Here is a 13,744-nt window from a genome sequence, read left to right as displayed (position 1 = left end):
CTCCCTCACACTTCTTACCCTTCCAGCAATTAGATTCATTGGGCCATTTGGCCAAAGTTGTTCTTCGGGTGGTGCTGGCGTTTGTAAAGTTTCCGGAAGAATTTTCTGTAAGTGAAAATGTGGGTGAAGGTAATAAATTAAAATTATTAACATCTGATACAATTTATTAATTAACTTCGATTCTGCGCCAATAAGGTTTAACGACATCACACAAAGTTTTCTGTTAATTTTACCACTCTCCTCGAGTTACTAGGAGGTCTGAATTGAAAGCGATATGTATGTATGTAATGCTTCCAATGTGCCATTGATACGCTTTGTTCGTTTGGACTTTAATTGTATACACCATATTGTTGAAGGGACAAAAGTGAGTTCAAAACAATAGGGACAAGTTTTGTGTCACAGGTCGTTGGGGGTGGTGTATATACTTATTAAGTGTATTTGTTCAAAGTTTTGGCAAGGTCCTTCAATGGGGTAGGGGTTATACTGATACGCAACTAAACAACAAATGACATTAAAGTAAATACAATTTTAGAGCATCTGGATTTAAGTGTTGTGGAATATCAGGTTAAGATAGGTCGATATACCGCAAGGAATGACCTCATCATTGACAGCTGCTTAAAATGGCGGTTCATTGATTACACCTCGTATCAAACAGATAGACCTGGTTTTTGTCATATATATCCTAGATATGGTATTTGATGTTTATCATCATTAAGATAATTTAGTAAGTACATATCGCTCGAATATACATATTTACTCAAAGAGTGACGCATTTAAAAAAATCCAGTTTCGAGAAAAACGCATTTTTAGTTGACGATGGAAATTGGACTTACCAACTTAAAAAAGTTATAACAGAAAAAATAAAACAACAACTACCCAGATATTAGTGCTAAATGTCTGTGCAAGATCTATCATGACATGAAGCGTTTTAGTCCTCCATAAACTCAAAAAAGCTTTTTTGTTGATCTATGCCACACTCGCAGTTAATGGGTATACAAATTTGACACAAGATAAAGTAGAAGTCGTAGAAAAAATAGAAATTACTAACTCAGAAATACACATTTTTTGAGTTATGGCACTCTTTGAGTAAATGAGCGATATATCAAGGTAGTATTTAATATCATCGGAAGGTGATATTGTTTTCTTTTTTTTTTAATTTTTTTACCATTTGTTACCATTTTTAACCTGCAAAGCGTTCCTTAACCCCGAAAAGTGACAAAACTGGAAGCAATTTTTAAGAGAGTGAGAGTGGAGAGAGAGCGAAAATGGCTTTCTCTTCTACCACAGGTTACCAGCAAAATTTCTGCAGGTAAAAAATGGCAGAACTGATTTTTCGACTTTTGTTTGACGATTATTTCACAATGAAAAAGAAAATGGACGAAAAACGGAAGAAAAAGTCGAACGCTGACAAAACTAAATTCAAAACTGTGAAATAAAAGACGAAAATTGACTTTTTTATGTTTCTTTTTGACATTGCTGCCAGATCTACCATTTTTCCGTTCCTTTACTTTTCTGGTAAAAATGTTCATGAGAGAGCAATTTTGACACTTTTCTCTTTTACCACTCTTACCATTAAAAAAGTAAAGGAACAAAGCTATAGATTGAATAATCTCGAATTTACATTAATTATACGCACGGTAATGATGGAAACCTGAGTATTCTTGGATTAAAATGTGCAAATGTTATTTTTTTATAAAATTTAAAATAAATAAATACAGACTAAAATGATTAACATACACATGCCATTAATTTGGAAATTATAACATAAACAACGGAAAAAATACTCACCACGGGAATGACGAAATTTGTGGAACATGCACAAAAAACACTAAACACTTCAACAGCTCTAACACAACTGACTACATTTTTCACTTCTGTCGATTATCATTAAAACTAACGGGAATTGTCGTTACTTTGGCAGGTTACACATAAACAAAACACCGGTTTAAATCATTTTTTTTTCTTAATAAACACATTGGCGCACGGGAATGACGAAAAAATTGGGAACTCGGCGTACTTCATTTTTATAAAATATTTTAATAAATTAATATCAGTATTTTTTTGAGCACAAAACGGTTGGGGACACGCACGATAATATTCCCTATAGGAATTTAGAATACTGCACAAAACCGGCCATTGTTGAGTGAAAACTGTTCTGGTTTGTCATGGCAGCTGCCTTTTTCATTTGCGGTAGCTGTAGGATGTACTTCGAGGACCGCATTCACACGATATGTAATAATTAATGGGATCTATTGCTTATATATTTGAAATATTTATTATAAGAAAATTATATAAAAACAACTGAGCAACGTCGGGACGGGGCCGACTATATGACACCCTACACCGGGGTTCTGGTGTATTTACTTTTCACTCGTAAACATTTCTCTTAGGGAGATACTAAAGTTTTCACCTATCTGGCTTTTATAACAAAATAATTAATATTTAATTTTATATTTGAATACTGTCGACAACTGATTAAAAGCTTGATTAGCACTTTACAATAGAAGCAGAGGTATTTGTCATTAAACTAAAAACTTCAAAATATTAAAATTGTGTAGCTTAGAGCCTTTTGCATAACACTATTTTACCATCAAGGCCACATTTTCTATTAATTTAAAGCTCATATGGTTTAGTTTCATTATCAAGCTCTCTCCTTGGAATATGTCAAACAAAATCAGAAATATCTGACATGGAAATAAAACTTCATAAATTGGAAATTGGGGTATCCCAGCGCCTTTTTCAACATCACAAACATTTCACCAAATTTGGTAACGCAGTTGGGAACATTTTAAAGCTCAGAATTTACCATTTCACCAATTTTGGTAGCGCAGTTGAGAAAATTTTAAAGCTCAGAATGTCTTCATTATTGAAACGCATCTAACCAAAGCTGAGATACTCGTCAGTACAATTCAGTCAGTACATACAAACCAGTAAGGAAAGGACCAAATTCGGGCGGGGCCGAACATATGATACCCTACACCACTGTGAATACGTAAAATATATATGGCAGATATATATATATAAATCTGAACTGATTTCGATATAACATGGTACAGGTATTACTAGACCAAATTCTGTCACACATTCCAAATTTCATCAAAATTGGACAGATATAGGGTGTTTTGTGCAGCAAATGCGTGAAATCAGGGGAAAAAATATGTAGGAGTTATATCCAAATCTGAACCGTTTTCGACCGAATTCAGTCACAGATTCCAAATATCATCAAAATCTTACTCATACAGCGTGTTTTGGGCAGCAAATACGTGATATCGGCCGAAAATATAATTACGAACTATATCTAAATCTGAACCGATTTCGATCAAGTTTAATAATTGTTCCACAAACATCCCAGAAGGGACAAGGGAGACTTCTCTCATATCAATGAGTGCACCCCGATTCAAATTAGCTCAATGATATGGGAACTATTGTTTATCGCCGAGTCCGAACGGCTTGTCTAAGACACCACATGTAGAGAAGCTTTACAAGGCTAAAATACTCAGGAAATGACGCCAGCATTACTGAGACGTATTTTGCCTCCGTTGAAAAGTGTTTTGATGTTGACTGACCGGGGAATCGAACCCACGAGCTTCAGCGTGCAAGGCGGGTGTGCATGTCATTGCACCACGGTGGCACATTTATTTCTAGACCAAATTCAGTAACACGTTCCAAATTTCATCAAAGTCGGACGTATATAGCGTGTTTGGTGCAGCAAATACTTGAAATCGGGCGAAAACATATTTGGCAGCTACACCCAAATCTGAACCGATTTCGATAAAATTTGGCACATTTCTTTTAAGAGGAAATTCTGTCACACATTCCAAATGTTATCAAAATCGAAAGTATATAGAGTGTTTGGTGCAGCAAATACGTAAAATCGGCCCAAAATATATATAGGAGCTATATCCAAATCTGAACCGATTTTCACCAAAAACAATAGTGTTCTTCCTATGGCCAAAAAGAGGATATTTGCTAATTTTCAGCTGGATCGGACAATAAATGCGACCTGTATGTTGCGAACAAAAATACATGGACAGACGGACGGACATGCAAAGCTATAATACCCCTCACCACAGTGTGGTGAAGGGTATAAAAAAAGGTGTAGGGTATAAAAAAGTCGTGATATCTCCGAAACTAGAAGAGATAGAGCATTCAAAGTACACCTCTAAAAAATCGTGATATCTCCGGAACTAGAAGAGATAGAGCATTAAAAATACACTTATAGAAAAGTCGTGATATCTCCGAAACTAGAAGAGATAGAGCATTAAAAGTACACCTATAAAAAAGTCGTGATATCTCCGAAACTAGAAGAGATAGAGCATTAAAAGTACACTTATAGAAAAGTCGTGATATCTCCGAAACTAGAAGAGATAGAGCATTAAAAGTACACATATGAGAAAGTCGTGATATCTCCGAAACTAGAAGAGGTAGAGCATTAAAAGTACGCTTATAGAAAAGTTGTGATATCTCCGAATAGAGCATTAAGAATACACTTATAGAAAAGTAGTGATATCTCCGAAACTAGAAGAGATAGAGCATTAAAAGTACACCTATAAAAAAGTCGTGATATCTCCGAAACTAGAAGAGATAGAGCATTAAAAGTACACCTCTAAAAAATCGTGATATCTACGAAACTAGAAGAGATAGAGCATTAAAAGTACACTTATAGAAAAGTCGTGAGATCTCCGGAACTAGAAGAGATAGAGCATTAACCCTCCGTCATGCACATGTTCCGATAGTCACGTACGTAGCGCATGTATCTGGCCAGATACAGTGTGTATTTCAGTACATTTACATGAAAAATATGCCATTTTAGTGATAATATTATATTGTTATATTGTTATCACGCCAGCCAGATATATATTTTCTCTTTTTTGTTCTTAGTACATGCTTAACCCGTGTAAAAGATAATTGCTTGGGTTTCATTGCTTCCCCTGCACAATGTTTCGTAAAATGAACTGTCGAAAGTAGGTTCACACATTTATTTTTTTTTTTTTTGTTTGGCACGTAGCTGCAAATTGATACCAAATTTTCGTGTAATCCAAATAGCGATGACGAAACAGGACGAGAACGATCCTTTCTCATTTCTTTAGGAATACATATATTAATAAAGTGCAGAACTCTTCATACAAACTGAGTGTGTATCTGGAGGGTTAAGAATACACTTATAGAAAAGTAGTGATATCTCCGAAACTAGAAAAGATAGAGCATTAAAAGTACACCTATAAAAAAGGCGTGATATCTCCGAAACTAGAAGAGATAGAGCATTAAAAGTACACTTATAGAAAAGTCGTGATATCTCCGAAACTAGAAGAGCTAGAGCATTAAAAGTACACTTATGAAAAAGTCGTGATATCTCCGAAACTAGAAGAGATAAAGCATTAAAAGTACACCTATGAAAAAGTCGTGATATCTACGAAACTAGAAGAGATTGAGCATTAAAAGTACACTTATAGAAAAGTCGTGAGATCTCCGAAACTAGAAGAGATAGAGCATTAAGAATACAACAATGTAAAGGAAATCTTATTTTCTTCTTCCATGGACGGGCTTTTCTTTTGGAATATTATCTGACCATCAGTAAAATCAGTAGGCTTCTTCCTCCACGGGACCGTCAATTTACGACGATCCGATCAAATTTGCGACATGTAGCGTGATTAAAAAAAATGGAAAATGGTATGTATTACCGACTATTGCGATATCTCCGTTGGCCACCTATGCATTATTATAAACATAGGATTTTCTACCTTTATAGTATGACTTTGCTTTAGGAAACTCCCCTACCAAAGCTATGATATTCGTCATTATAATTAAAATCTTAAAAATGAAAAGTTGGGTTTTATTTGCGACAATTGTGATATCTTCGTTTTTTGACCACCTACGACAACGTACTTTACATCGTTAGAAATGTGATATTTTTTACATTCATTGTCAGGTTTTGCTTTTGGCATACTTCTTACAGAATCTGAGATGTTCGCTTTGGAAAAAAACGTTGACTTTTTCTCCAAATAAGTTTTTTGCCCATTCCGACCCCTTAAAGTTATCCGACCATAACCAAAATCAATATACCTCTTCCCCTCCGGGACCCCCATCAACACCCAAAATCGATCAAAAATGCGACCAGTAGCGTGATTACAAGGTTTATATGGCCAGACGGACGGTGGGACGGAGGGAGGGAGGGACATACACACATAGCCAGATCGACTCAGCTCGTCAAGATATTAAAAGGTGGTAAGTCCCCTTTTTTGTCGCGTTTTTCCTACACACATATCCAACCGGTATGCACGATCGTTTCGTTAACTGGTTAGGTTAACATCCCCAGGCATAGTAGATGTTGTTGTTACTAGACAATTTTCGCCATTTCCGCTGATTATATTGACATTTGCAAGCCGAGCGGTATTATCATAGATTTGTGTGTATTCGGATCATAAATTTTTTAAAAGTTTTAAGAACGCTTATTTTTTTAAACTTTAAATTCACGCCAAATGGATATCATTTGTTTGAACTGAACTTGTAGGATCAGTGAAAGAGTTAATTTCAAACAATTATTTCTTTTTAATTTCAATGAGTCTTTTCAAAAAATAGTAAGAAGTTTACAATTGTAAGAAAATAACAAACAATTAATAATGGAATAACTGCATTGGAGTTCTCATCCGCTTAAATATTACGCAGTTCAGTTATTTAACCGCTACTTTATTGTAATTTGCATCAAGAGTAAAGTCAAAATTTTTTTTCTATATGTAGAAACGTATACATTTATTAGCTATCTTACTGAAATTTGTCCAGCATAAATTAAAAATATGCACCAAAAATTTAATTTGCCATTTTTACCAATTTAGACACCTTATGGTCATTTTCATTTACTATCCGATTATAATCCACAATTATTATCATCTTATAAATACGTCCTCTAGCGCGTGCGTAACAGTATCAAATGTTTTTTTATAAGTCGAGCGTCACCAAAACTGGTATATCGCACGGCTCAGATTGAGTCCTCGAGATGACGTGCAGCGCTGTTGTATTGCTTTGCTGCTAACTTAACCGTTGCCCATAATTGACTTACTTTAGCTTACCCAGGCTGGGATTCGAAACTAGGTCCCCGACAAACAAGTGTCAAGGTTGCCGGCGTCTTAGCGTTCTGAGCCACTATAAAGTTGTCGAAACTTTCATAGACAAATAATATATAATCAAAATATCTTCTGATTTAGAAGTGCAAATACAAATGACGTAAAAAAGCGTTAAGTTTTGCAGGACCGAATTAGCCATACCGTCCACCATGAAATATTGTAAACTAAAATTAAATAATATTTTTTTCGGTTATCCTATGTATGCAATTATAGGTGAAGAAGTTTTTTGACCACTGGGAACCTTATGGTCAATTAATTTGGTCGAAAATAAAAGGGTTAAGTTCGGCGGACTGAACTTTTTATACCTCCACCATGAAAGACATATTATTTAATTTTCCTTCCTGTACACATTTTTAAATAGAGATATTTTGTGACCACAGAAACCCAAATTCCTATATAAGGTCAGAAAAGATATCAAAAAATTTCTTCAATCCGGCCCCACCTTTATATATATCAAAGTGTAGACCTATGTCGACATTTTTGGTGGAGACATTTTGGGACCACTGTGAACCTCAAGTATCAAATTACAGATATTTCGGCCAACACATGTAGCTAAACTCCAGACAATTGGTAATTCTTGGTAGAAAATTTTGTGACCACTTTAAACGTCAAATGTCAAATAACAGGTAGTTCGGACAAAAAGTAGTTAAAATTCTCAAAATATCTAAAATCTATATTGAAAGTTTTCAGTAGGGAAGTGTAGTGACCGCTAGGAACCTCAAATAACAAATTACGGCAAATTTTGTTTAAAAATTGTACCTAAAATCCTCAAAATAATGAACATCGGGAGGTACCGTTATACTATGTTGGCAATTTTTGGGGGAGAAGATTTGTGAGCACTGGGAACCTCAAATTCTAGTTCAGTTAAAAAGTAGTTAAAATTCTCAAAATACCTATAATAGGAAGTTAGCGTTATATGAGGCAATACCAAAACATGTACAGTGTTGACAATTTTTGGTGGAGATATTTTGTACCACTGGAAACCTCAAATGGTAAATTACATGTAGTTCGATCAAAAATGTATATAAAACACTCAAAATAACGAAAATCGGGAGGTACGGTTACATGGGGGTTATACCAGAACATGGACCTATGGTGACAATTTTTGTTGGAGATGTTTTGTGACCTCTGGGAACCTAAAACGTCAAATGTTGCTAAATCCCTCAAAATACGAAAATCGGGAGGTACCGTTATGTGGGAGCTATACGGAAACGTGGACCTATGTTGACAATTTTTTGTGTAGATGTTTTGTGACCACTGGGAACCTCAAACGTGAAATTACAGGCAATTCGGTCTAAAAATTCTATTCTTCTAAAATTAATTGATTAGAAGCTGCTATGAGCACGTCGCTGAAATAGCAATCGACTTGTTCCCTGCATGGTTGAGTAATTGTCTTTAAAAAAACTAGACGGTGTACAATTTAAAAGAAAATATACAAAATCTTTAGTAAGACCTAAAAATAATAATTATAATTCCATTGTTTATATTTCGTTTATATACGATTATTTTCTATACCATTTTCTTATGCCATTTATTGTGACGTTTTTTATGACTTCATTAATTCGTGCAGACATTTTACTGTTGAAATATATTTTTACAGCATTTAAATCACTGTTTTTCGAGTTCACTGAACCAAAAACTCTTGTCCTTCATTTTGGAATTTTGATATTGTATTACAAATGGGGCGGTGTGGGGGTGCAGCACTTTCAGCCTTTTCCTCGCTACTGTAATGCTTTGTCCGCATCATTATTGTCGTTGTCATTACGCTTGGTTGGCGGAAGTAATGCGGCGACCTTTACAACAACATTTGTGCTCGACTAATTACAGATTTCAAAATAGCAGCAAAGGCTTCTGTGGGTACGACATTGAGTAAAAAAATGTTTCACCTCGGTAAACTAAATTTAGACAAAAAGTTGCTGTTTCTTGGTGTTACAACACAACCTCCTAAAGGGACGAAAATCCTTTTGAAAACGGATGTGGCATCTTTAGTAGATAAAATTAGTAGCAATGAAGTTAGGGTAAATTACAAACACTACGTTTTCATTTTTCACGCCAAGAGTTCGCCATGGTAGCAGTCATCTTCACAACGGTCGTAATCATCTAGTCTGCTGGAAAAAATAGAAAATTCAATTAACACAATAATTTCACATCTTATTTGCCTTGCGGGCCTCAAAATGACTAAATTTAAATCACAAAGCATCTAATGAAACTTTTTTACGAAATCTAATCACAACTTGAACATAGAAGTTTGTTCTAAAAATTTTAATTGAATAAAAAACAATAAGCGGAGTAGTATTTGCCAAGCTAAATGTCAAGACTAAGCTCGTATCAGTAATGGAAACTTTGACACTGGCAGCAGTGTGTGGAGCGATAGCGCAAGTGATGAACTTAAGGACATTACCAATTATTTGAACATGTCAGTGTAATGTCACCCCAGCGTTTAGTGTTTTGAGCCGAAGTTAAGTTTAAAACGACTGCAACCTATAAACAATAAACAGAGAGCTCATAGAGTAAAGTATTAATGGTCGGTCTGAAACATTTCATTAACAACGGATAATGACAAAGTGATCCTGTTTATCGAAGGGAATACATACCCAGCAAAACAAAATCGTTTTTACACCCTCCACCATCACATGGAGGGTATAATTAAATTTGTCATTCCGTTTGTAACACATCGAAATATTCATCGGCGACCGTACAAAGTATATATATTCTTGATCAGGGTAAGATTCTAAGGCGATAGCCATGTCCGTCAGTCCGTCTGTTGAAATCAATATACAGCTCACAATTTTAAAGATGGAGCTTTGTAATTTTGTTTAGACTTTTCTAATTTATTTATCCTAGGTGGTTGGTATTGCAAATGGCCTACATCGGTCCACCAAAATGGCTAAAATTTGGTACTAAGTCTTCGTTGGGGGTATAAAACCTTTCCAAAGAAATTTGTCGGCATACGTCCACGCCTTTATATAGCCCCCATAGAACCGTAACTCCCGATTTTCGGTATTTTGAAGTTTGTGACGACAATATTCCTCAGAAATGGCTGAAATTTGCTATTTAGTCTTCGTTGGGGGTACAAAATTTTCCCCCAGAAATTTGTCGGTGTAGGTCCACGCCTTTATATAGCCCCCATGGAACCGTAACTCCCGATTTTCGGTATTTTGAAGTTTGTGACGACAAAATTCCTCAGAAATGGCTGAAATTTGCTATTTAGTCTTTGTTGGGGGTACAAAACTTTCCCCCAGAAATTTGTCGGTATAGGTCCACGTCTTAGTATAGCCCACATAGAACGGTACCTCCCTATTTCCGGTATTTTAAAGGTTGTTGCCTCAATATTCCACCGAAATGGCTGTAATTTGGGATTTGATTTTCATTTGGGTACTAAACGTTCCGTATGAAATTTGTCGGTATAGGACCACTCCTTCATATGGCCCTCATAGAAAGGTCCCACCCACCTGGCTTTCGTTAATTTTAAGGCTTTAGCCTCATTATCACACCGAAATGGCTGAAATTTTGTACTTAGTCTTCGTTGGGTTTATAACATTTTCTAACAGAAATTTGTCGGTCTAGGTCCACGTTTCGATATAGCCCCCATAGAACGGTTAATCCCGATTTTCGTAATTCTTAAGGTTGTGACGCCAATATCCCACCGATAGACTGAAATTTGTTATTTAGTCTTCCATGGGGTTCAAAAATATTCTAGAAGAGAATTATCAGTATAGGTCAGGGGTTTCTATATCCCCCATAGAAGCGTACATCTTGATTTTCGGACTTTTAAAGGTTTTACCAAAATATCGGAAATTTGGTATTTAGTCTTCTCTGAGTCTGAAAACTTTCCGCCAGAAACGTTTTCATATAGCCCCCCCCCCCCCATAGAAAGGTACCACCCGAATTTCGGTATTTTCAAGGTTAGCCACATTGTTTTACCGAACGTGCTGAAATTTGGTATTTAGTTTTCTTCATAAACGAAAGGAAACTAATTGTTCCATTTTACTTCAATACAATACTTGGCGGAGGGTATAACAAGTTCGGCCTGGCCGAAATTAACGCCGTTCTTACTTGTTCTGCTTAATCTGGATCTGGATCTATCTCCCGTTCAAGGATTATTGCTGCTGAGATGGGTTGTAGCCACAAAGCTACTGGAGATAGTTTAGTAGGTTTGGTATGGCGGTTAAAATGGTGCAGTATGTCGTGCGGACCTTTGTCGCATGCTATGAATTTAGACGGATGCACCATGCCGAGCGTAGGGGAACCAAAAACTACTCTGGTATGTCATGACTGACACTCCTTAGCTGCCATAGATGGGGGATGTTCTCCGAGGACCGCATTCACACGATAGTTGTTTATTGCATCTGTGACTGTATCTGCGTGATTGCTATTTAAATTTGCTTAGTAGGGTTGTCTCTTGTAATATTGGACTTCTATTTCAAGATCATGAAGGTCACTCCATACATGCCTGGGTTAGAGGGGAGACCACACTGGCGCAGCATAAACTACCAGTGACCGCCCTGTCGCATTATATGTGGTCAACAAGGTTTCTTTATCTGCAGCTCAAGTGTTTCCGGCTAGGGACTTGAGGACCTTGTTCCTACTTCTCAGCTTGTCGAAGATAGCAACGATATTAATGGAGGAATACAGAAGGTTTAACATTTCCGGAGATTTCACCCACCTTGTGGACCCTCCTGTTTCTCTTCACAAAGGATTTAATCGCATTTCAAACCGAAAAACTGAAATTTTGTATTTTGTCTGCGTTTTGAGTAAAAAATTGTTGGTATAGATCCAAGTTTTGTTCCTGAATTCCACGTTTGATTAACATCCATACATATAATTGATTATCCACCGCTTCAAACATGGCCGGAAGATAGTCCACTCGATGTCCTCAAACGGCGTGAAATGATTGACCACCAACACTGCACTATCGCACGACTTGAGTCCTCGACTAGTATGTGTTGGCGTGCAGTTCCATTGTCGTGATGTGTTCGGAACTCATGCTGATGATTGGAAACTGGAAAGCTATTTCATAGGCTGGGGAGGATTAAAACCTCGTTGAGGATTAAAATAATCCCGCAGCTAATGGTCGGTGCAGGACCATGTTTTGGTATTGACACCTTAGAACGTTACCACCCGATTTTCGATATTTTCAAGGATTTAACCACATTTCCAAACGATTTAACTAAAATTTTGTATTTTGTCTGCATTTTGAATAAAACGAAAATTCTGCTAAGAATTGTTGGTTTAGTTCCACGTTTTGATAAAGCTCCCATAGAACGGTACCGATCGATTTTCGGTATTTTGAATATTTTAAAACGTTGCCCAACAAAAATAGCTGCAGTTTTGTATTCGGTCTTCATTGGAATATAAAAACAACATTTATAGTTTTTGAGGTTCCTCACAATTTCCTCATTAAAAATAGTCAACAAGGTCCTTGGTTTTGATGAGCCCCCATAGTTTTAGGTGTTTTTAGGATTTTATATACATTTTTGACCGAACTAGCTGCAATTTGTCACCACCAAAAATTGGAAACATAGGTCCACACTTTGATAGATGTCCCATATAAAAGTGCCACCCGATTCAAGACATTTTTAGACCTATTTTCCGACCTAATCTAGGCATTTGGTAATTAATAATTCAATTTTGTTAAGAATATTTTATGGTGAAGAGTACAAAAAATTCGGCCCTGTCGAACTTAACGCATTTTTACTTGTTTAATGGCAACACCATTATTTTATGATAGGGTTGCCTAATTTCATAACTTGTAACTTTATTATAGTTGGACGCTCAAATACCACGTTGATTGGCACCGTCAACCCAGGAAGGTTAGGTAAGGTTAAAGGACGCGCAGCTGTCATATAGACAGCCACTCCACTCGGAGACCTTGTGGTCCATTGGGTTCATCCTGTTAAAATATTGAAAAAATTAAGTTGTAGAGAAGAAAATTTTTATCATAGGCGGATAAAGTTAGGTGTATGAAGAATATATAAAATAGTTGCAATTGAGAGATATAGAAAGAGAGATCTCAGACCTTTGGCGAGTAGAAACAGGTTTGTTAGCCGAAGGTTGTCAGAGATTGGATCGTGTGTTCCCCCATAATTCTCATTCTACGGGTTACGAGCATTGGGCATCGGCATAATATATGTTCGATCGTCGCAGTCTCCTGCTCATCTTCGCACAACCTGCAGTAGTCAACATCATTATCTCCTTCGCAGGAAATTGCCCTTACTCTGCAGTGACCCGTGATTATTCCTACTGTTAATTTCAAGTCGGATTTCCCCGTGGAAAGTAGAGATGGAGAGGATGAGCCAGATTGCCTTGGCTAACCGGGTTCGTTGTGCCAATCGCACCAGCCCTGTCCTGGTATCTTTGTTCTAACTGCCGCATAAAGTGGCACAGAGTTGGCTTGATTGAGTTGTCGATTTCAATATCGGTTGACTCAGATCCACAACGCGCCAGTTCACCCGCTTTTCATTTCCCTCGATATCGCAATGCCCCGGGACCCAGCACAAGGTAACGATTGATTTTAGGGCGTCCAAAGCTTTCCTGCATTGCAAGACCGTAGCATACTTGATTGAGTGGGATCTAAGTGATTTAAGTTCCGCTTCACTATTCACATAGAAAGTCAACGGCCC

The 13,744-nt window shown here is 36.7% G+C and overlaps 1 protein-coding gene across 14 annotated transcripts in view; it reads left to right on the top strand.

The window, feature by feature from the left end:
* Positions 1–13,744, top strand: part of cpx (synaptic transmission protein complexin) — a 1,026,747-nt gene that overhangs the window by 311,105 nt on the left and 701,898 nt on the right. The window lies entirely within an intron of this gene.

The sequence above is a fragment of the Musca autumnalis genome, unplaced genomic scaffold (assembly GCF_047663935.1).
Source record: "Musca autumnalis isolate F117 unplaced genomic scaffold, ASM4766393v1 scaffold_1, whole genome shotgun sequence".
NCBI classification, from domain to species: domain Eukaryota; kingdom Metazoa; phylum Arthropoda; class Insecta; order Diptera; family Muscidae; genus Musca; species Musca autumnalis.
This window is presented reverse-complemented; position numbering and strand designations above follow the sequence as displayed.